Source organism: Dasypus novemcinctus, chromosome 10, assembly GCF_030445035.2.
Source record: "Dasypus novemcinctus isolate mDasNov1 chromosome 10, mDasNov1.1.hap2, whole genome shotgun sequence".
In the NCBI taxonomy this organism is placed as follows: domain Eukaryota; kingdom Metazoa; phylum Chordata; class Mammalia; order Cingulata; family Dasypodidae; genus Dasypus; species Dasypus novemcinctus.
This window is the reverse complement of record NC_080682.1, coordinates 85,988,991-86,010,150: the sequence shown is the minus strand read 5'-3', so window position 1 is coordinate 86,010,150 and position 21,160 is coordinate 85,988,991. Positions and strand designations below refer to the sequence as shown.

The window sequence follows — 21,160 nt, the reverse complement described above, 5'->3', positions numbered from 1 at the left end:
CTCTAACAAGGTAAGTACTATTATTATCCCTATTTTACAAATGAGAAAATGGAGACCCAGAGAGATTAAATAACTTGCCCAAGGTCACAATAGTATGTAGCATTACTAGCTACTAAGTAGTAATGTCAGGTTTCAGATCTATGCCTGTAAGAACCCTGAGCTCCAGCTCTTAATCAATGTACTGCATGACACTCACATTAAGTGCAAAGGGTTCTATGAGAGCTGCACTGAGGCGGTGCCATGTACTCACTGAGTATCAAATAGTCACTGATAGTTGAACAAACATACCGCAGGTAAATTCACTTAAAAGCAATCTATAAAATTCAGTTGTCAGAACTCCATAAGGTAGTGTGTTTTCCAAGACATAAATAACCATACCAAAATTCAGGACGTCAAACATAGCTGAAGAGTTCTAAAAACTAGCTGGCTTTCTAATTTTCTTCCCAATTTTTCCATTTTCCTTTTCCTATCTCCCCCTCTCATCCATCCTTTGACACTCTCAGGGAAGCTTGTTCACAGGCCTAGACCCCTCACCCTCCACATATTGCCGATCCTTTTAGTTGGCTCTCTCCCATCACTCAGTCTCTTAAATCAGTCTAAGAGTTAGATCCCCCCTCTTCTTTTCCAGATGAGATGGTCACTAACCCCAAACTCCAGTAGGTTCATGTTCCTTCTCTCTTAATCACACTGACAGAGACTTAAACGGCAGGAGAATAAGGACAGAAATAACTGCAAAACAACATATAACATATATGGGAGTAAGTCCCATGCGTGATACTCTTTTGGATCTTCCTCAGCTCTTGGCCCAAGACACTCTATTCTCTGACTAAGTGAACAGACCAAGAAGGCATATGGCGCCAGAGATGCCTCCGAGCCCAAGAGCAAATGAACAGGAGTCAACCACAATGCCAGCCATCTCCACCCTACCCTTCCCACCCAGTGCATGCTTAGGACCTGCACAGCACTGTGTCCATGAGTCCCCTGGAAGCAGTACCTCCTCCTAACTATCACCCACTTGTGGCTCCTAAGAACTACCTTCTCCCTAGTCCCCTTGCCTAGGAACTCTCTCCTCTTTCCTTCCAGTAGTCTGCCTCCTGCTTCAGACCTTGCTCCCATAATCCCAAATTTATCTCTCTTTCCCTGGGTTCAACCAGTCCCTTGTCCACTGTGCTGCTTCCTATTCATCCATCTTCAACTCACAAATGAACCCCTTCAGTAACAGCAAGGGACATATAAGAAGAGTCTGGATCTTTGAAAAATTGTGTGTTTGGGGGAGTGTGGGGGAATCATGATAAACCCTTAGGAACAGGTCTACTTTGGTTAAGAAGGCTGCATACCCTAATTCACCTTTTCACAGGGACAGTACACTCTAACATTCAAGCAGTTTTTAGAAAAGAAGAACTTTGTGAAAGTTACAACAGCTCCCCAGTAACAGTATATTCAGTTTATCAGAGTCAGAGAGAAATTAAGGAAGGGATCTTTGGAGAAATTCTTCAATAAGGTAGTCTAGACTGCTTAACACCCTCCTTTCCCCTCAAAACACACACACCTGAATACATATCCTGGTGACTTTCCAAGGGCCTACAGCTACAAATGGAGAGGCCAAGTTTTTCCATCAGACAATATTACTTCCCTAAGACAGATGTACCCAGCATCCCGTCCCCCCATCTACTGACACAGATGTACACAGCGTCCCCTGCCCCCACCCCCGCCAGCATAAAACAGATGCATAGTCTCCCTCCCAACCCCCAGAAGAAGGCACAAGTTAATGCAAGTTTTCCCACAGGCTTTAAAGAGAAATCTCTGCAGACATGCCAGATGGTCATTTTTTTTCCTTTCATGCCCTCCTGGCCCCTTCTCTACTTTCAATGGTCCCTTCTAGCTCAAAGGACTCAATTATTTGCCTGTAGATTTCCTCTTCCCCTTCTCCCCACCCACCCTAAATTTACGGACCCCCTGCAGCCAAAGAAGAGGCACAAAAGGGAGCCCAAGCCAGAACTCCCAAGGGCTGCTATCTCACCACCTCCAGGCTCAGTTATGTGTTCCCTTTGCTTGGCTGCCTCAGCAAGCTCTCTTGGGCCCAAAGGTAGAAACGAGGAGTCTCCAGGACAGTGGCAGGTAACAACCAAGAATAGCAACAGAAAGACACCCTCCAGGCCCTCAGTCCTGCCCCAGGGAGGTGCTTGGAAGGCCCAGGACTGAGATCCTCCCTCAGGTGCCAGGTAGACCTTCCCAAAGTAGTTCTTAGCATCATGTGAGTTCTCCGGATGGGGCAAATGAGGCAAGGTCTTAGTTCCAAGCAGTGTGACCCCCATAAATGTACCCCTGGGACAGGACCAGAGCCTGACCAATTGGGATACCCCTGGCTCCTCGATGACTGATTGTTTTAATTTTAGAGAGAGGTAGCCCAAGGGGATAGTATTCGGGAAGGGGAGAAGAGGAGGGAGGGAAGGAGGGAGAGAGTGCAAACTGGAATGTTACTTTTTAATCCTGGAGGAACACAGAGGGGATCCAATTTGTGACTCAGCTCTAGGAAACTGGACTGCCAGGAGTAGGAAACAGCTGCAGCCCCAATCTATGTGAGGACAAATCTCCTTCGGACCTTCAAGGTTATTGTGACGGGACTCACCTGAAGAAGGGCTCTGTTGTTTTAAAAAAAAAAAAAAAAATCTGCCTATTCAGGGTCTGCTCAGGGATTCTTCCCAGACACCACTCCAGGGCACAGCTGGCAATTTTCCCTTGTCCACCAGCAAAGGCTGAGGCTATGGGTGGGGTGCCCAGCACCTCCCCTGTTCTTCCCACCTGGTCTGCGATAAATCCTACGGATTCACTGAGGGCACATCGAGGGCACATCAGGGACGTCCTTGCTTAGAGTCTCCCCTCCCCCATCATTCTGTGCCTTGGCACAGTCCCGTGGCACATCAAGTGTATCTGCCCTTGGAATTCCACTTCCTTGTTTCCCCACCCGCCCCCCCCCAAGCTGTAGCATGCAGCTTCCTGAAAGGGCTGACCAGGCCCAAAGGAGCCTTTCAGAACAAGGCATATAATTCTTTCTATCAGTTAGAACCCTGACTTCCCAATTCAGAGTGGAGGAGAAAGCCCTCCCTGCCCACTCCAGCATCTCCCCAGCAGAGCCTAGCAGGTAAAGGAACCAGCCCGGACACCCAGCAGCCTCCTTTCCTGCTACTAAAGTTTATAACACCATGAACTGGACTGCCAGATAGCTGTAGGACACTAGAAGCAAAGGGCCCTCTTGGAATCCCTCTCCTCATACTTCACAGTCCCTAAATACATGAGTCAGGTGACCTAAGGAAAGCTTCATCTCTGAAGGATCATTTACAAGGCTCAGTCTCTACTGAATGTCACTATTATTAAACTTTCCAACCCAAAGAAAGCAAGCACATTCATTTCCTTCAACATCTTGAAGAAGTCTTTTAAGTTTCCTTTTCTCTCATTTTTATTTATAAATGCACTACAGAAGAGGGCACTTTAAAAATAGGGAAGCCAGAACAGAGAGGCAAAGCGACTTTCCAGAAAATAGTTGGGCCGTCCCTCAAGCTTCAATTCATAACATCTTACATTTAAACCTGTTTAAAAATACTTCCAGGAAAATTATCCTATTCACTCCTCCCGACAATCCTGTGAAGTAGTTATTATCATTACCTCCATCTCACAGCTAATAAATCTGAAATGCATGTAGGTTGAGGGCCCTGCCATGGCCACCCAGTGGGCACGGGGCAGACCTTGGCCATGAACTCCAGTTTCTTAACCCCACATCCATTATTCTTTCTGTTACACCAAAAGAAAAAGCACCAGTCCCTTGGGGCTGGGTCTCTGCTAGCCCTCTTCACACATATAGGGATGGTAAAACTGGGGGAGCCCCAACCACACACACCTGAGTAGAGAAGAATTGAATGACGGATTTACATTATCCACTAAAGGGTCCACTGGATCAAGAGAGTCCTCTTCCTCACACACCCCAAATCTAATCCCAACCAACAGTGCTTTTCAATATACCCTCAGGAAATGTAGGTTTCAACCAAGCAAAAGAACCCTGGGACGTGAAAAGCGGAACCATTTTAGAAGTTGCCCAGGGTGATGGGGTTCGCCATCACGGCCCTTCAGGCCACAACACTGAAGCACACATGCACACGTTCGGGGAGCCAGAACCAGGGACATGGCCAGTGCTTGCATTGGCAAACTGACCCAAAGTTAATCAGAAGGCCCCCCTCATTGTTTGCCAGAATACAAAAGACATTCTGTTTAGAAAGTTCAAGAAGAAAAACTGAAAAGCTAGGACAGCAGCTGTTCCCTCACCCACAGAGAAACCAGAGCAATGACCAAGTTTCCTAAGGCCCAGGAATAAATTTAAGATGTAATATGGCTGAAATAAAAGCAGATCCCCTAAACGGTTCTCTGAGAGTATGCTGAATTCATCCTCCTTGTAACATTACTGACAATGTAACCACTTCATCACCTGCTCCAAAAGTGCCTTTCTGGATGAGTCTCTTCTCTCAGACACACACTGAGCTTACCACAGGCACCTTGAGCTCCTGACTGTGCACATCCAACCTCCTACCTCTCCTCCAGGTCAGAACAAGTTTTACCAAAGCACAAGGGAATCAATCAGAGTGGAAAGCGCATAGTATGTGCCCTAAGATTTGGTTAAAATGTTAACCAAAGAAATCCTCCTGGTCCATCCACAGTACCTCATGTCTCCTCAGGCTTCCTAGTTCTTACCAGTGGCCCCTGAGCTCACTCTGAGACATCTGGAGAAGACACCTCTTTGCAGAACCCTCAACTCCACGACACTCTCCTCTTCCACCCCACGTATCTCTTAAGAAAGCTTGTGATCAACCTGGCTAATGAGGGAAGACAGCTTGCTCCCAAAAAATTACCCTGCAGCAAGAGAGACAGAGACCCCAGATGAGACATGCCTATAATATTCTCTCTACACTCATAACGGATCCAGGGGACTTGGAACTGACCAAAGGCTTAATTAGTCAGGCAGAGCTTAATTAGCTTTGATTGTTTTTCATTACAGGTCACACATAGCACCAAGAGACAAAACAGTGTTCACTAGAACAAACCAAACCACTCAAAAGATAATGGAGTTTCCTTGTAACAACCACAAACACAATGCTGGAGTGAAAACTCATTTCTTCTATACAAAAGACTCTTCCTGTAAAATGTCCTGTACCTTTGTGCTAAATAGAAGTAAAATGATGATCTCTATAGTGAAGCTTAAACACCTCAGATCCAGCAAAAGTGAGATCAGCTAGATCTGCAAAGTCAAGAAAATTGGCTGTCTCCCTCCTCCTTAAGCTAATAGAATCCAACTGTTGAAGAATGACATCATTCCTGAGCCCCAAACCCTGAGCAGAGTGCAGACACTCGCCTGCTTCCCAGAAAACAGCCCCAAGACTGTGGCCAGCAAAGGAAGAAAACAATCCAAGCCAGGGACGGACCTTACCTGAAAGTCCCGATGCTTTCCTGCCCACTCCATTCTTGGCAGAGTTGGGCTCACACCACAGTCGGTTAGGGAGCCCAGGGCCCCAAAATCCACTCGCTTAACTCCCAATACCTGCTGCGAGCTTCCCACAGCTCCTTCCTCTGACCTTTCGCAGTCCTCCTTCCAGCCAAATGAGCGAGCACAGCTAGCCGGCCAGGCCAGTTGTCATGGAGACACTTTCTTGCCAGGCGCGCTCTGCTCTGGCTCTCGCGTTCTCTCCAGCGCACTTTCTCTTTTCTATTACCCCGGCTAACTCCCTCCCCCCAACAACCTCAGTCAGTCTCTCTCCCTCTCCCTCTCCCTCCCCCTCCCCCACCCCTCTCTCTCTCTTTCCTTCTCTCCCTCTCTCCCTCTCTCTCTCTTTCAGTTCTGGGAAGCTTCCTCGAAACAGCACCGTCTTTTGATCAACTCAGTTTCTGCATACATTCCGCTCCTCCTACCTCCCTTCCAGTGAAACAGGGGCTCTGGGCTGCTCCTGGGAACTGGCTTGAACAACTCGGAGGGGAGAAGGGAGAAATCAGTGAGTGGCTTGTTTTCCTCCCCTCCAGTGTCTCATTTTTTTATAACTTGGAAGAATCCCCGCCGGGCGGGGGCTGGGGGGAGCTAGCTGGAGTGTTTGGAGGGGAAGCAAGCCCTTTCCCTGGGTCCTGGAACTCGGGTAGGAGGGACTCAGATGCATTGCCTCGACTTGTTTTTGCACTTGGGATTTTCCAGGCAGCAGTTGGGGCGGAAACACACTCACATCCCAGGAGTTCGCCTGGACAGGCCTCTCTGCTTACCTTACTGCCTGCCCAGGTCGTGGCAGAGGCTTTCGCCAGTGCAGGGACTCATGGTACTAGTGCTGGCACCCAAGCAGTCTCTCATCTTCCTGCAAACAAAAGGAAAGACACTAAGTCAGGACCAGCAAGAGTCCTGGGCAAGTCTAGAGTCACAGCCTGGGCAACATACGTGACAAATACAACCTCGTCTCGCTCTGCCCTGCTCAGGGTCTGCAACGAAAGCCTAGGCTTTGTGAGCTGCTGTCACACTCCATAATAACACCACTCCTGACCAAGAGTTAGTGCACTGCCTGGACACAGCAGGTCCCCCAAGTTTAGTCCCCTCTGTGTCTACTTCTGCTTTTACATGTATTATTTTGTTTGATCCTCATAACCTTTTGAAATATACTGGACGGATATTATCACCATTTTACAGATAGGAAAACCGGGACCATCAGTTACACAGCTAGTTAGGCAGTCAAAGAACCAAGAGTAGAGACCAGTCCTGTGACTCCTAGTCCAGTACACTTTCCACTAAAGCACACTGCCATCTGATCTTGAAAACTAATAATCTTTTGGTAACCAGCTATGAAATACAATTCTGGGTTTCCAGGGAAAGGTGGAGCAGGTCACACATCATTCTGAGTCATTTATGATAAATCCTGCCCCATAACTATCACTTACTTTACACTTTTTCTAAAACTCCCATAAATCTGGGCTCATTTGTTCAACACAACAGGCCCAGAAAGTTAGGACTGCTATTATCACACAGATCTAACAGATTTTTAAAATCTAAAAGAGAGGTAAAATAACTTGCCTGGGGGAAGGGTGGGGAGCAGGGAGGGTGTTGGTCACAAAACCAGGAAATAGCAGATATAGAAAAAGCACCTGAACCTTCCAGCTCTTCTTTAAGCAGAGTAGTTGCAAGAGCACCGGGCACAACAGAAAACACGGACAGTTCCTGACTCCACCACTAACTAGCCATGTGTCCTTGGGCTAGTCATCTAACTGCCCATTTTCCATATCTATAAAACCTATCCCCTGGGCTATTGACAAATTGACAGGGCTGGGGTGAGCATAAAAGGAGATGATTAAAAAATTTTAAAAAAGAGATGATGTATGTGAAAGCACTCTAATTATGCCAGGCACTGGAACTGGACTAAGACCTGAAGAAGTTCATTCATCTCAGCTACTCCTCATCAAGGCAAGAAAAAAAACACAAAAAACCTGGGGCAGTTGGTATCCCCACAAGATACTGAGGCCCAAGGAAGATTTTTCCAATGTTATTTTTCCAATGTTGTTCCCTAAAACAGGTGTTCTAGAGAAGTCCTGATTAATCTGTAACGCAGAATCCTTGTTTTCGGTTAACCTCCAGCACTTTACAAAATTCTCAAAACAAGATTTTAATTGACTTGAGCTTAAAAGGTAAATATATTCCAGGAGCTAAAGTGGGAGAAGTGTTACAAAATCCAACAGGGAATGACAGGATGACACAATTCCTAAATGGCTGAACAGTGTTGCTTTAGAGAAGCAATCAGAACCTTAAAGGGGGAATACCCAACTACCCACTATAAACGCCCAGCCTGACCCAAGCAAGCACTAGCTCAGAAATCCCTCATAGGTTCTAGCTTCTCAAGTCTACAAAGGAAGACAGGATAAAACCATCAAATCACCAAACTTCTCCCTCCTCACATCCCAAATAGGCATGGTCACCAAATTCCAGGGATCCCTTTTACTTCTCAAGCTCCTCAGAATGCACATTCCCCTTACCTAGTCTCTAGCATGAAGTGATAGCCACCCATTCATACAAAATAATATGCACAGTTATAATAATGACATTAACAGTAATTAAGCACTTATCATGTGTCAGGTACTCTTTGAAGCAGAATGAGGGGACCAGGGCCAGGGTTGAGTTTTAAAGGTGACAAAAGTGGGGGAAGGGAAGAGAAACAAATAAAAAATAAAAATTAAAAAAAAAAAAGCTGACAAAGTCAGCCTCTACTGCTGATGGTAGGGAGACGGAAGAAGAGATACGGTGTGGGGGCATTTTCAGGATTTGGAGTTGACCTAGGTGGTGCGGCAGGGTCGGATGCTGGACATTGGGTGTCCTGTCGTGGCCCAGGGGGTGGACTGGGGGACGGTGTGGTCTACAATGTGGACCACCGTCCATGTGGTGCAGCCGTGCTCCAGAATGTATCCGCCAGGTGCAGCGGACGTGCCGCAATGATGGAAGATGTTGTTGATGTGGGAGGGGTGGGGTGGGTGGGGTGGGGGGTATATGGGGACCTCATATTTTTTGAATGTAACATATAAAAGAAAATAAAGAATTAAAAAAAAAAAAAAGTCAGCCTCTAAAGGAACCCAAACTTCAAAAGCCCTCCAGACCACACAGAGCATGCAGGCCATGCTCCCCCTAGTGGCAACCTTGAGGTAAAGAGGTTCCTGACGACGGGCCCTGGGGGAAGGGACAAAGAAGACGCCTCCCGGTAGGAGAACTGGAGCCCCTGCTGGGCTGCTCCTGTGTTTGAGCTCTTTGAAATGGCAGAGCCAGAGAGCAACTGAATCCCTCCGGTTCCCTCTGCTTTTGGCCTTTCCTGAAGGATGAGGATTTACAGCCTTGAGCTAATTGTAGCATGCTCACGGCAGAAACCTGGTAGTCACCTTTGCCTCTCCCTACCACTCTCTCCTCCACATTTATCAACTACGAACAATTCTACTTCCAAAATATATCTTTTATTTGGCTACTTTTCTCCACCTCCACAGCTACCTAGTCTTTTACCTTAATTATTGCAAAAGCCTCCTAGCTTCCACTCTTGCCCCCACAAAAACATTCTCCACATAGCTGTCTGAATCATCATTTTACACGGAATCATGTCATTTCCCGCTTAACACACTCCAATGGCTTCCCACGGTACTTGATAAAATCTAAATTCTTACCAGAACCAGAAGGCCCAGCGTGATCCTTCTAGAGCACAAGTCCTGCCCTCCTCTTCTGTGCTCTAGCCACACAAGTCTTTTAGTTCCCCCAAAGGGCCAGGTTTTCTCCAGGGTGCTCCCCCTGCTGGGACATCCCCCATTCCCCAGTCTTTGCCTGGCTGACCCTTAAACTTGCCCCAACTTGACTGTCACCTCCTCAGAGAAGCCTTCCACCATCCTCCAATCTAAAGGAAGCTCCGTTATCCTTCAGAGCACTCACCATAATTTGTAATTACGCATCTATGCTATTATTTGCTTAACATCAGTCTTCCCCCAAGAGTTCCAAGACCACATTGCTAACAGCACTGTAGAGGACCCAGCTTACAGCTGGCATGTAATAAATATCTGCTGAATGGATGCATAAAACCCACTTTTTCCTGTCCTCCATGAAGAGGAAACTTAGAACCACTATTTCACATCACTCATAGTAACTTTTCATAGACTTAAGAACTATAATTACATCTCTCTTCCTCATGAGCCTTGTCTGTGGACTCAACCAAAAATTCCTGTAAAGTCTCCCTGTGGTTTGTTTCCCAGAACTCTCCTCCTAAAGTCACCCTCCTGAGGATGCGCTCCAGGGTTTTACGGCCTCTCCCACTACAGGATGCCACTCACAGGCACTCTACCACCACACTCTCATTGCCAAACTGGGCAGGACACAGAAACGGCCCAATTCCCAACTCCCATGAGATGAGAAGGTTCTCTCAGGTCGGCTCCATTCAGGGACAAAACCCCAGGCCACTGTGCTTAAAAAATAAAAAAACATACGTTTTTACTCAAAATATATTGTTTTATGTTTTATAATTTGAAGACATGTGTACAATGTTGTTTGAAGGGTCTCGTTGCTAAAATAATTTGAAAACTTTTGTCTGAGAGAAAATAACGAAGGCCTAAATAAGAGCAATGGCAGGGTGAATTTCAGCCTCCCTCTCATGACATACAATACCGCCATATTCCACAGTCCTTTCTGGCTTCGTCCCCTGCCCACACCACCCACTACAGGCACAACCACGGCACACCATCTCGTTCTCTGAACACTGCCTGCACTTTTCCTCTCTCTGTTCTCACCACCCCTAACCCTCTACCCCCACCCAATTGTTCACATTTTTCAAAGCTCAGTACCTCTCCCTCTCCCATTAGCAAAATCTTATTGCCTTCAAGATTCAACCAGTTATTGCTCCTCTCTAGAATTCTTGATCCCCTGGCAGAATCTGCTAAGTCTCCTTTGCATGCCTACAGAATTTGAAGAGCCCTCCTTGCTGCTTTTGTATTACTTTATCATTGTTACCCATCCCCTGTCTCCCCCAGGAGAGCACCTCTCCCCTCCAGGTCAATCCATTTTTTTTTATTTTATTCAGAGTGGGAGATCAATTAAAGTGTGAAATAAATTAATCATTGAAAAGATGGGAAAGGGAAGCAAGGAAGGAGGAAGGGAGGAAGGGAGGAGAAAGAAAAGAAAGAGAAACAGCTGCCCCTCTCCATAACCATAAGGTGAGGGAACTTGACAGAACACTGGACCAAGAAAATATGTGTATGATAATTAGAATCTAGATTAGGTCACAAGGGGAGTTTATGGTCTTTCCTTTTCTCTTTAAAGACAAATGAAATTCTGCTCCTAAAAATGGGAGCAGAAAAAATACTTTAAGTTCACTCCTTTTTGGGGGATCAAAGGGATTCAAGAAAAGTGAGCTGTTATTTTAATCGTACTGGTTGGATCCTAGATGTCTAAGAGATGAGGTATAGTGTCAGCTGCCTCCAGCGAATCTAATTTCCAGAGTCCACTAGATTGGAATCCAGTGGTTCCTCCACTTGAAGACATCCAATTCTGCCCGATTAATAGGGGATCAGGCACATGAACTCTCTGATTCTCCTACATCAGGCTCTAGCTGCTATATGAGTAGGTAGGTTTACAGAGGAGCCCTTGAAAGCTTTATGATTTTCTTTTTCAACCTGTTGAGTGGCAATGTGACAAGGGAAAAATTACAAATCCAGGAATAGAGAGAATTGGTCTGCAAACTGGAGCCCAGTCCTGGCTTCCAGCTCTCTCTGGTGGTAAAAGTTTTTTTTAAAAAAGGTTTACTTTTTATTTATTTCTCTCCCCTTCCCCCCCCCACCCCAGGTGTCTGCTCTCTGTGTTCCATTCACTGTGTGTTCTTCTGTGACCACTTCTAGCCTTATCAGCAGCACCGGGAATCTGTGTCTCTTCTTGTTGCATCATCTTGTGTCAGCTCTCCCTGTGTGCGGTGCCATTCTTGGGCAGGCTGCACTTTCTTTCGTGCTGGGCGACTCTCCTTAAGGGGTGCACTCCTTGCGCGTGGGGTTCCCCTACGCCGGGGACACCCCTGCGTGGCAGGGCACTCCTTGTGTGCATCAGCACTGCGCATGGGCCAGCTCTACACGGGTCAAGGAGGCCCCGGGTTTGAACCGTGGACCTCCTGTGTGGTAGGCAGAGGCCCTATCCATTGGGCCATGTCCACTTCCCTGGTGGTAAGATCTTGAGCAAGTCCGTTTCTCCTTCCGGCCTCTGCTTTCTCCTCCACATAATGAGAGGGCCCAGACTAGCTGTTCTCCCAGGGTACTTCCAGCTTGAATTCTCTATTGCTACATTGTGTTACAGTCACCCAGACCTGTTGTTCTATCTTACTCACCCAATCCCATTGCTTTCTTAATGAGTACAAAGCAGAGAAAAATTTCTTGCTTTCAGAGCCTACAAAGTCTATGTCCAACCCTTTAAGCAGAGCCCCTGGCCTGGCTCTAGAATCATCAGTCTGGAATCAAACAGAAGACCATCACAAACAAAAGACAGTCTTTTCTGGAAGAAAAGAGGGAAGCTTCAGGCTTCTGACCTAAGGAAAGCTGGAGAGAGAGGAAAGGTGCCAAATGCAGGATGTAGAAACCAGGAAAAGGGTAGAGAAGTGCCTGAAAGAGGACTGAGGCTCTGCTGAGGACTCAAATCCTAGCTATCAGTCTGAGACAAAGCTGCCTTTACGATGCAGAAGAAGTGACAATACGTAACTAAATTCCCTTGAAAGACAATCTTTCTACTGTAAATCAAGGATCAGGGCTAGGGACTTCATATCAACAAAACAAAAGTCTCCTTCCAGATGGCAATCTCAGCCCTTTTCTGCCTGGGTGCCACATCTGGCAGGACCTCCAGTTTGTTGGCTGCTGCTTCACATACTTTACTTGAACAGCCTTCCTAGGAAAACAAAGAAATACCCATTCCAGGTGCTCAAGTCCTGACATTTTATGGAAGGAAATTCTCCCAGGTCCTTACTCCTGTCCTAATCCCGCCTGCTTTCCTCCCACCCTCCATCCCCAATCCCACACATTCCCAAACCCAAGGCATTGACTAAGAAGGTATGGGATTCAGCCCACAATCAGCCTGGATCTGAACCCTGGGGTAAAGCAGCTACTGGACATTTTCATGCTGGATTCGGCCTACTCCCCTTCAGTATGCCAGCCTTCCAGCCCTAGTTCACCTCAGCTCACTCGGCTCACAACCCTCAAGCTGAAGCTCAGGGAAACGGACTTGGCCCAGTGGTTAGGGCGTCCGTCTACCACACGGGAGGTCCGCGGTTCAAACCCTGGGCCTCCTTGACCCGTGTGGAGCTGGCCCATGCGCAGTGCTGATGAGCGCAAGGAGTGCCCTGCCACGCAGGGGTGTCCCCCGCGCAAGGAGCGCGCCCTGTAAAGAGAGACGCTCAGCGCAAAAGGAAGTGCAGCCTGCCCAGGAATGGCGCCGCCCACACTTCCCGTGCTGCTCACACTTCCCGTGCCGCTGACGACAACAGAAGCGGACAAAGAAACAAGACGCAGCAAATAGACACAGAGAACAGACAACCGGGTGTGGGGAGGTGGGGGGATTAAATAAATAAAATCTTTAAAAAAAAAAAAAGATGAAGCTCAAAGGGGGCTCGTGTTCAATGGCTTAATCCAGTCCCTTGGATGATCTATCACAATGTTCACATATGAGCTAATTTGCTGAACTCCCTCAAATCCATAGGCCCCTGACCATTGTCTCTTGTTAAATCAAGCATTTTTAACATCGGACCACTTAGGAAAATTTGGACCAAGGAAACAATATCCCAGACCCCAAATTAAGAGCATCATTTTACCCTTCCAGAATGGGCCTCTCAGGCTTACTTGTCTTGGACCTCTGAGCTCAACCAAGACCTTCAACTGTCATGACTAAAGCTCCAGGATGGGCAAGGTAGGGTGCAAAGTAGAATGAAAGAGAGAAGACACAGAAATGTGGACTCAAACCACTTTTACATGATATAATCAAGACAATACCTTGAGCCTGGGAAAGAAGTACCCCACAGAATAAGATCGGGGCTAGGCCGTGGAAAGTGTAGGACCAGTCTGTACTACCTCCTCCGTGCTACGTCCCCTGATTTTCCTTGGCTGGACTAGATTCTCTACCCCTACCTCCAGTATTCCTTGGAACAGCCTACATCACTCCAGTGTCAAACGCTCTCACTGCCTTGCATTCAGTGTACCAAGGCTTATTCAGCTTCATTCTCCTACTAGTCTGTAATATTCTTTAGGGCAAGAATCATGTTTTAAGTAACTCTAAATCCTGGTTTAGAGCTTTGTACCAAGAACAAATAAAATTTTTTAATAAATGAACAAATGAAACCAACACATCAACTAATCAACCCAACTAATAAGGGCATCGCAGGACCTGAACCATTTGGTGCACAGCATCTCAGAGTGGTCTAGTGTTTCCAAGATGTGGTATGTATACCACATGATCAAAAGTGGTATATGGACATTTTTTTAGATTTTAAAACTTTTACATTTATTTTAAAGATAATCAGCTATTAAACCCATGATCACTGATGTCTTGCTTAGACCAAGGCTAAAGAAGGCATACATTTTCTAAAATATTTTTTTTAATTAGAGAAGTTGTAGGTTTACAAGAAAAGTCACACATAAAACACATAAAGCACGGGATTCCCATATATTCCCCTATTAGTAACACCTTGCATTAGTGTGGTATATTTGTTAGAACTCATGAAATAACATTTTATAATTGTACTATTAACTATAGTCTAGCATTTACAACAGGGCTCACTTGTACAGTATTACGTTCAACACAGTTTTCTAGTAACATACATACAACCTAAAATTTCCCCTTTCAATACAATCACATATATCATTCCAGTGCTGTTAATTACACATAAAAGTTTTGTTTTTAAGTGTTTTGTTAAAATTAGTGGACAAAAGTTTAAAGAGAAAGAGGATATTTGCATAGCCTCAAAGTATCTCCTCAGAATATTTGTAAATTACAAAGGCAGAAACAGTAACTTTACAGTACAAAAACCTGGCAGACGCCACCTTAACCAAGGGATAAAGGTGACCCCTCCAGTCAGAGCACATATCAACGTCATCTGCCCTCTGATATGAGAAGGGCACTCCTTCTCCTTTGTTTTCATCCCCAAAAGCCATAACCTCATTCTAATCATGAGAACACACCAGATAAACCCAACTCGAGGTTCATGCTACAAAACAACTGACTAATCTCCTCAAAAGTGTTAGGTCATAAGAGACCAGGAAAGACTAAAGAACTGTCAAAGATTGGAGGAGACTAAAAAGATACAAAAACTAAATGCAATGTGGAATCCTGGATTAGATCCTGGAACAGAAAAAGGACTTTAATGGGAAAACTGGTGAAATCCAAATTAAGTCTATAGTTTACATTATACCAATGTTAATTTCTTAGTTTTGATAATTGTACCATGATTACATAAGATTAGGGCAAGTTATACTGTCTTAGCAACTTTTCTGTTAAGTCTAAAATTATTCCAAAATAAAAAGTTTATTAAAAAAATTTTCAAAGAAAAATAAGTAAACAATAGTTTATGCAGTACATGGTTATGGCAAAAAATCATATTAATAAAAGTGGCTGAAAATGGTTCAAGTTTGCGAAGCACTAGCCTCACCCTACATGCACTTTGCCCAAGAGATGTTGCCCCCAGAATGATAATCACCACTGTAGAAGATGGGAAGTGTTGGTAAATGGGGAAGTGCTCACTTCATATTACTTGGGGAAAAAAGTAAAAACTTAGCCATTTGCTAAAAATATATACATATTACACAGACAGTGCAGAGAAAAAAGCCTGCATTAAAAATTACCTCTACAGTCACTGTGGAAAACAGCTTGGTGGTTCCTTAAAAAGTTAAACAAAGAACTACCATATGACCCAGCAATTCCACTCCTAGGTGCCTCTACACTGATGTCCATCATAGCAATATTCACAACAGCCAAAAGGTGGAAACAACCGAAATGCCATCAATTGATGAATGGATAAACAAAAGGTGGTATGCACATGCAAAGGAATATTATTTAGTCATAAAAAGGAATGAAGTTCTGATACATGCTACAACATGGATGAACCTTAAAGACATTATCTAAGTGAAATAAGCCAGGCACAAAAGGGCAGATATTGTGATTCCATTTATATGAAACATATACAATTTGCACATCCAAAGAAGATTAGAGCTAATCAGGGCTGGGAGATGGAGGAATGGGGAGCTACTGCTTAATGGGTACAGAGTTTCTGTTTTGAGTGATGAAAAAGTTTTATCATGGATGGTGTTGATGGTACTACAATATTGTAAATATAACTGATACCACTTAATGGCACACTTAAAATGGTTAAACTGGCAAATTTTATGTATATACATGTTGTGAAGAAAGAGAGCGAGAGCGAGAGCGAGAGCGAGAGAGAGAGAGAGAGAGAGAGAGAGAGAGAGAGAGAGAGGGAGGGAGAGGGAGAGAGAGAAAGAGAGGGGGGAGGGGGGAGAGAGAGAGAAGGAAGAAGAGAGGAGAGGAGAGGAGAGGAGGGGAGGGGAGGGGAGGGGAGGGGAAAGGAGGAGAGGAGAGGGGAGGGGAGGGGAGGGGAGGGGAGGGGAGGGGAGGGGAGGGGAGGGGAGAGGAGAGGAGAGGAGAGGAGAGGAGAGGAGAGGAGAGGAGAGGAGAGGAGAGGAGAGGAGAGGAGAGGAGAGGAGAGGAGAAAAGAAAGAAAGCTGTGAATCCTGATAAAATTTCTCAGAGATAAAAAGTAATTTACCTTTCTTCTTTTGGGCTATTTATACTTTGTAAGTTTTTTAAAGTGAATGCTTTTCTTTTATAATAAAAATAACCTATGCTGAACAGAATGTAGATGAAATTTATTAAATAGAAATGAGACATGCTTTTGGAAAGTAACTTGGCTAGATCAATTAAAATGCTGATACCCTTTGACTTAGTAGCCTCACTTCTGGGAAATTATTCTAAGAAAAAAATTCCCAAGTATGAGAAAAAAAATGAATGTTCCCAGCATTATTTATAATAATGAAAAATTAGAAACAACATCCATGTCAATCATTATGAAATCAGTAACTTCCAAAACTTTTTTCATCACAACCCATGGTAAAAAATAAATTTTATATCACAATCCAGTATGTGTGTGTGTATGTGTATATAAAAATTGAACCAAAAAGGTTTCTTTTTTTTTGAGACTTATCTCAAAATTGCTGTTATTTTGCATAATAATCTATTTCATTAAAAAACACCATTTGTAGAGCCCACTAAACTGATTTTTTGACCCATTAATGGGTTATGACCTACCATCTAAAAAACACTACATTATATTACCAATTGGGCAGCCATTAAAAAAGATGACTATAATCCACAATTAGGAATCAACATTGACTCCAGGGAGAGAAAAGGTTTAAGAGAGGGTAGGAGAGAGATTTACTATACATTGCACATCTTTTTATACCTTTTGAATTTACACCACAGACATGTATTATTATTTTAAAAATCAATGAATTTTAAATGATGACTGTGAAGACTTTAATAGCATCCGGCAGTGCTAATTATGCATAACAAAACTATAATTACGCATAACAAAACTATAATTATGCTAAAATGGGAAAACAAATCCAAGTGGAAAAGGAAGAGATGTTAGATATCAAAATAATAATCAAGTGTTAGGAAACGTTTCCTTTTTACCAGGTTCTAAATACTGTATTTTACTTCTATAGTTTAACATATACTCATTTTTTTTCTTTAACTTAAAGCAACTATTCATAAGTACACATGGGATTTCAAAGCTAATGGTAATGTTTTCTTTCTTAAGCTGGGTGCCGGGTACATAAATATTCCTGTCAAACTCCTACCTATAAATAACATCTATTATATATATATTATACTATTTTTCAAAGAAAATATTTCAAAAGTAGACCTTCTTTCAGGTAACCTGTCTCCTTACCCTCAAACTCAGGAATACTCTCCAACAAGATGGTGGTATAGGATTTGAAACTCTCATCACATGGCTGTGTGGAGGTTCTAACGTGGAATATACCCTTAAGATGACTTTTAAAGGTCTCCATTTAAGACTTTGCAGGTGGGCTGGTTTCAGTGCTCTAGTCACATTCCAGCACTCTTCATGTCCCTCGGCTCTCCCTCCTTCCCCCCAAAAGCCATTATTCATTCCTTCATGTTTTTAATCACATATAAGCTCCTCTGAGGGAAAGGACCACCTCCTACTCATTTAATTTTCCAAGAGGCTCTAATGTAGTGCTTTCTTTGCATATACCAAGTGTTCAACAAATATTTATTAAATAAGTAAAATCACAGGCAAAACCTCCAGAACAGAGTATATAAAGTATAGTTTATAGGACACAGAGAAGGAAGCATTAATCACTGGAGGTTAGGGAAACGGACTTTGGCCCAGTGGTTAGGGTGTCCGTCTGCCACGTGGGAGGTCCGCGGTTCAAACCCCGGGCCTCCTTGACCGGTGTGGAGCTGGCCATGCGCGGCGCTGATGCGTGCGGGGAGTGCCCTGCCACGCAGGGGTGTCCCCCGCGTGGGGGGGCCCCACGCGCAAGGAGTGCACCCATGGGGAGAGCCGCCCAGCAAGTCGCCCAGCAAGCCGCCCAGCGCGAAGAGGGGAGCAAGCAGCCTGCTGAGGAATGGCGCCGCCCACACTTCCCGTGCCGCTGACGACAACAGAAGCGGACAAAGAAACAAGACGCAGCAAAAAGACACAGAAAACAGACAACCGGGGGAGGGGAGGGGAATTAAATAAATAAAAATAAATCTTTAAAAAAAAAAAATCACTGGAGGTTAAGTACAAGTCATGCTATAAGAAACACATCAGGGAAACGGACTTGGCCCAGTGGTTAGGGCGTCCGTCTACCACATGGGAGGTCCGCGGTTCAAACCCCGGGCCTCCTTGACCCGTGTGGAGCTGGCCATGTGCAGTGCTGATGCGTGCAAGGAGTGCCGTGCCACGCAAGGGTGTCCCCCGCGTGGGGGAGTCCCACGCGCAAGGAGTGCGCCCGTGAGGAAAGCCGCCCAGCGTGAAAAGAAAGAGCAGCCTGCCCAGGAATGGCGCCGCCCACACTTCCCGAGCCGCTGACGACAACAGAAGTGGACAAAGAAACAAGACGCAGCAAATAGACACCAAGAACAGACAACCGGGGGAGGGGGGGAAATTAAATAAATAAATAAATCTTAAAAAAAAAAAAGAAACACATCATTATTATGGATTGACTCATGTTCCCCACAAAAACACATTCAAGTCCTAACCACCTGTCTCGTGGAACCATAAGTTGGATCTTTGAAGATGCAATTAGTTAAGGTGAGGCCACACTGAACTAGGGTGGGCCTTAATCCACTCTAACGGGGTCCTTATCAGCTAAGAAAATTTGGAGACAGACCGCAAGTGATGAGGCAGAGATTGAGTTCTGTTGCCAACAAACCACCACAAGACCACTGAAGTTTTGAGAGAAAGTGTGATTCTGCCAACAATTTGATTTTGGACTTCCAGCCTCCTAAACTGTGAGATAATAAATTCCTGTTGTTTAAACCAACTGTTCTGTGGTATTTGTTACAGCAATCTTGGCAAATTAAAATAAGCACTAATTTAATTTATGTAAATATGTAAAACACTCAGCAATAGCTAGTAAGTGGTCCATAAGTAATAGTTCAGGATGCATTTATTTATATGATATATATTTTTTATATATAATATGTATCAAGTAAATAAACACATACACATATGCCCTGTCCTGGTTTGAGTTTTTTGTGGACGCCAGAAAACCCTGTTCTTAAAGCAAACTCATTCCTGTGCCTGTAAACCCGTTGTGGATGGAGCCTTTTGATTAGATTCCACTCAGGGACCGTCTGATTAGTCACTGTTGATTAGATCACTTCAGTTAAGAGCCTCTGATTGGATTGCGGGACCCAGCATGTGTCTTAATCCTTTACTGAGGCCCTATATAAACTGAGGACAGAGAAGCACTGCCATTTTACCCTGCCATGTGAGAGAGGACTCAAGGATCTTCTGCAGTGGTAGAAAGACAAGAAACCCTGAGAGGTTGAGAGAGGGACCAGAGGCTGGAATCAGCAGAGCAGCAGGCGACCGGAGGAGATGGAAGAGGCAAGCCATATGCCTGATTGCTCACAGCTGAGCTCAGGAAGAACGGAGCCTGGAGAAGACAGAGACCAGCTGCCATTTTGCCTTGCCGCATGGCAGGAGTCCAGGATCGCCAGCAGCCAAGCTTTGGTGAGACAGCATCTCTGATGATGTCTTCATTTGGACAGTTTAATAGCCTCAGAACTGTAAGCTTGTAACCTAACAAATTCCCATTAAAAAAGTCAACCGATTTCTGGTACTTTGCACTGGCAGACCTTAGCAAACTAAACCACGTACACACATCTATAGCACAGAATGCCAATTTATCTGAGCCTCAGAAAAATCTCTCTTGATCTAAGATAAAACACAGGAACTCAGAGAGCTAGGTAAACTGGCAGTTTAGGACAGCTAGCCCAAACAGCAATGCAAAATGGATTATCAATCTGGAAAAAAACCTCTGGAACTCCTAGAAGTCTGGGCACATCCTGTCTGTTCTAGCTCCTATCATGGTCACCCCCTTTTATCAATTACTTTGAATAAGGACATGATTATCAAATATGAATACATAACAAACTAGAGAGAATCATGAAAAAGCATCCACAAATTCAAATCACAGGTTAAGTAAAACAAGTTGAAATTAATCAAGGACAAAATAAATAATTTATACCTAGGGTTAAAAAAACCTGTATGACCAAAGAATGAAAATGGTATAAGTGAAAAGGGCTTGAGTATATAGCTCAAGAGTCAGCTGATAAGGATGTCAAGAGTCAACTCCTAAGGAAGTCAAAAGTCAATATGGGGGGAAATGGAAGTGGCTCAAGCAATTGGGCTCCTGTGTACCATATGGGAGGTTCAGGGTTCGATTCCCGGGGCCTCTTGCTGAAGGCAAGGTGACCTGCATGGCCAGCTGGCCCACACAGGAGTTCTGGCCAGCTCAGGAGTGCTGGCCCACGTAGTAAGCTGGCCCAAGCAGAAAGATGGTGCAGCAAAATGACCCAACAAAAATAGACAGAGGAGAGACAATAAGAGACACAGCAGACCAGGGAGCTGAAGTGGCACAAGAGATTGAGCACCTCTCTCCCACTCCAGAAGGTCTCAGGACTGGTTCCTGGTGCTGCCTAAAGAGAAGACAAGTAGACAAAGAAGAACGCACAGCAAATGGACACAGAGAGCAGACAATGGTGGTGGTGGTGGGGGAGAATAAATAAATCTTTTTAAAAAATCAGGTTACTTTAAAAAAAAGTCAACATAGGGAGCTGATGTGGCTCGAGCCGTTGAGTGCCTGCCTACCACACGGGAGGTCCTAGGTTCAGTTCCTGGTGCCTCCTGAAAAAAAAAAAAAACAAGCAAAACAAACGATAAAACTGGCTACCCACACACAAGGTCCTGGATTAAAAAAAAAAAAAAAAGTCAATGAGGGGAGCAGATGTAGCTTAGTGGTTGAGTGCTTCCCTCCCATGTATGGGGTCCCAGGTCCAATCCCCAGTAACCCCTTTTTT

General features: G+C 44.8%; 1 protein-coding gene across 8 annotated transcripts in view; it reads right to left on the bottom strand.

Annotated features, from left to right (window-relative positions):
* The window catches only part of DENND2B (DENN domain containing 2B), a 190,305-nt gene that overhangs the window by 120,027 nt on the left and 49,118 nt on the right, over positions 1-21,160 (bottom strand). For 3 of the 8 annotated variants that reach the window (XM_071218219.1, XM_071218221.1, XM_071218220.1), the window contains one exon: positions 6,292-6,380. The exons of 2 other annotated variants lie outside the window; for them this stretch is intronic. The gene's annotated coding sequence lies outside the window, so the exon portion shown is untranslated. Of the gene's footprint in view, positions 1-5,473; positions 6,067-6,291; positions 6,381-21,160 lie in introns of those variants that run through there. 3 more of the 8 variants (XM_058305780.2, XM_058305783.2, XM_058305781.2) reach the window with 2 other exon arrangements.